This window comes from Triticum aestivum, chromosome 3B, assembly GCF_018294505.1.
Source record: "Triticum aestivum cultivar Chinese Spring chromosome 3B, IWGSC CS RefSeq v2.1, whole genome shotgun sequence".
Taxonomy (NCBI): Eukaryota; Viridiplantae; Streptophyta; class Magnoliopsida; order Poales; family Poaceae; genus Triticum; species Triticum aestivum.
In genome coordinates this window covers 631,882,328-631,885,927 of record NC_057801.1, presented here as the reverse complement: position 1 = coordinate 631,885,927, position 3,600 = coordinate 631,882,328, and the positions used below count along the sequence as shown (strand labels likewise).

General features: G+C 36.0%; 1 long non-coding RNA gene across 1 annotated transcript; it reads right to left on the bottom strand.

The window, feature by feature from the left end:
• Window positions 1–225: 225 nt before the first annotated feature.
• Window positions 226–3,398, bottom strand: LOC123071375 (uncharacterized). Its single transcript, XR_006434296.1, has 4 exons — window positions 3,107–3,398; window positions 2,876–3,037; window positions 1,300–2,588; window positions 226–1,189 (listed from the first exon to the last, which is right to left on the bottom strand). It is a non-coding gene; the product is annotated as an uncharacterized lncRNA (long non-coding RNA).
• Window positions 3,399–3,600: the final 202 nt, after the last annotated feature.

Sequence of the window (3,600 nt, the reverse complement as noted above, 5' to 3'; positions counted from 1 at the left end):
ATTGGAGGCCAATTTTCTTGTTCATGATATCAAGGTGTGTTAGTCTATGTACTGTGTTGTGCTTGGTGGTGAGGACAGCGAATGACCAGTGGTGGATAGCAGACTTTCATTTTAAGCATACTTCCACCAGTGTTCCATATTTAGTCTTTTTACCTGCATCTACTCTATCTTGATATAGCAAGCAACACAACTGGATTTAATGCACACTGAAGATTAAGAGGCATATTAGTAACTTTGTGATACAGATGAAATAGATTACCATCGAAGTATAAATGTAAAGTACAAAATTAATGCTCCCATTTATTCGACTACATCCTAGTTTTTATCAAATATCCATCAACATGCCACTTGTCTTTCGAGGTCTTGATGCTCCAACCTTCTGAAATTCTTGGTAGCCAATTCTTTATCAACACTGCTATGAAAATTTATCTGCAAGAACATGCGACTGCACCAGAAAAGCTTACATGGTTATACTTTTGAACTCATTTTATTCGTGATAGTACGCTTTGGTTGGTGTTCAAATAACTTTCCCTTCCTTTTATGAATCTGCAACATAAGTATAGTCAATGCGGCACATATGCGAGCTATTGTAAGATTTCTCTTAGGTTTAATTCCTTAAATATGGATTCATCTTTATCCTCACTACTGTAGAAATATCCAACACTACATGTGTTCTTGGTTCGAGAATTTTTTTTGTTCTTCACAATTAGTTTATCATTGCCAACATGCATGCCTCTACAAAAACATGAGCAAAATTGTGCTAATTACCACAAATATAATGGTTACAAATATAACATAAGTAATAAAAAGCATGTAGCATCATAATAGAAAAAGGATACATTTTCCAATTTTTCTTTTGACCTCTTCCATCTCCCCGGTCCAGTAAGCCACTTTCTATTCTAGTTATGGTTTACAAACTTTGTCCGCATGTAGTATATTGACAAATCCGTTTCAGAACCTATGAAAAATATTCCATACACAGTGTTATAGATATCAAATGTGAACTGATATGTGAATCTCTGTCCACATACTTCCTGGATTTATTTTGTCCTCCCATGGATATCACACTTATATGTATCTACATCAAGAATCTTGCAGATTGCATCACCAATCTTTTTTCTTATGTCTAAAACATATGGTGCAAGTTGATGTTCCCATAAAATCACATATTTATAGCTCAAGTTTATACCTGCACATAATACAACATATATTGCTCAGTGTGGAATAAATTAGTACATAAATAATGAATTATCATCAAATGTACATTGGACACATGTTTTCTCAGGTTCTTTTTCGCACCTGTGAATGTAGAAGTGGTTACCATGTATAGTACCACCCATCTGATGTACTAATTGATTCATTATTGTTGCTTCTGCAGTATAAAACATTTTATGCCAATTGTAGGTTAATTTAGTACATGAGATATATAAAAGAAATATTCTAGCTCTATTTCATATACAATATCATCTTGAGAGCAAAGCCTATTTTTGCATGTACAGGGAAACATTCACGCGCATGATAGACTACTTTTATTTATATAATTGCAGAAACGCTATTGCACCACATTTGGAGCTCAACTGTTTCGGGGATATTCAAAATGACATAAACTTTGGTCTCACATGTGGATGACAGCAAGTACTCTGGATGAACTTGATATTAAATTTTGTAAATACAATAAATGAACACGGAGGAACACTTATTTGCTATCAAAAGAAATACAAACATGTCAATTTTCTGACAGTTGTTGCTATTACTATGACAACACGATAGGCGGAATGTTGATTGGTTGACCTTCTCACCTTATAGTAACCTTATTTATTTTTAATCAATGTATATTCCAAGAGTCCTAGCAATTTCCAAGAAACTGTGCTGGAAGTACGACACTACTTGGCCGGTTTTTATATATGACTCGCCAAATCAAATAGTTGGTGCCATGAACAGAAGTGTAGCAAAGCATCATATTTTGCATCGTACACAAATTAGACGTTGAAGCAGCTCGTACACACAATCGTTTCGATTATCAACCATCGTAATTGTACTTATTTTACTTCTTCCATTATAGTCGCTCAACTTGAAAGTGAAATATCTCCAGACCTTCGAAATTCCATGAGTTGTCTGTGTTTCCTTCGTAATTCTGATGTAAGTTGCTACACCAAGGACATATGCTAAATAAATGGGTGTTAAGATGCAAAAAACATCGAATTAATAATTTCAACAAATATTCATACCTACCTGATAAGTAAATCTTCTAGCCACATCCTATGGAAATAACATTGATGCTAGGAAATGTGAAGCTTTGTTCTTCTATTAGGATATATTTTAGAACTTTTACTCTTGTACGCAAGAAAATAAGCATCTTCTTACCTTCAACTGGATGAAAAAATCAATGAAGTGTTACCTTACAATTTTATGCCATGAAGACATAACCTTTTTGTATCATGAACAGATTAAATTTCCAGATGTGCTTTCATCAGTAGTACGCTTGGTGTCAACATGTTTTATCTTTCCAAATGACGTTATATATCTCCTGCATGCTGCTTACACCTCTTGCATTAAGCATATCACACGCCGTTGTTGTAGACCCTAAACTGTAGAATATAATGAAAGCAGAACTTTAAGATAACTGATCTAAGATAACTGATCAAAAGAACACATACTTTTGAAGATTATTTAAGGCGCAAATCAGAAGAAAGGAGTACGAAATTTGGATCAAATCTTGTTCAGTATTAACTGTGTAGTATCACAAGTTGATTCAAAAACGCTACAGAAAATCGTTTGAAAAAAATTGGCCAGACGCATTGCCAATCTGAATCCAGAAGTTGGGAAGGATTCAAGTATAAATCGGGGAAAAAATAAAATAATGTGAGAAACGAACCTGATCCAGATGAATTTTTTTCTTTTTGAGGTGAATCAGATCTAGATGTGGAAAGCAATTATGGATCCATCCCCCCGCAAACTCGCTTGCTTCAGTTCGGAGAGAGACGATGGTTTCTTTCTCCATGGTAGAGAGAAAAAATTGGCCAGACGCATCGCCAATCTGAATCCAGGAGTTGGGAAGGATTCAAGTATAAATCGGGGAAAAAATAAAATAATGTGAGAAACGAACCTGATCCAGATGATTTTCGTTTTCTTTTTGAGGTGAATCAGATCCAGATGTGAAAGCAACTTTGGATCCATCCCCCCGGAAACTCGCTTGCTTCAGTTCGGAGAGAGACGATGGTTTCTTTGTCCATGGGAGAGAGAATAGAGAGAGGAAGCTAGCGCCGGCGCAATCTTTTCCATGGAAGAGAGAACGCAGAGAGAGGAAGATACGGGAGAGAGAGATATGGGGGAGAGAGAGAAAGAAGAGAGGAAGGGACGTGTTTGCATGGGAAGAGAGAGAATTTAGAGATTGGAGAGGGCCGGTGCCCTGGGATGAGATAGGAGGGCACGTATATGGTTAGGATTTTAATTAGTTATGAGAAGAAAAGGTTAATTTGCTGGCCTTTTAATATTTTATCCTTTCCAGAACGTGGGATTTTGTAAGTATATAGAGGTCTAGATAGTATTTTTATAAAGGATTGCATGAGTTGATCTAGACCGCAATAGTTCGGTGCCACC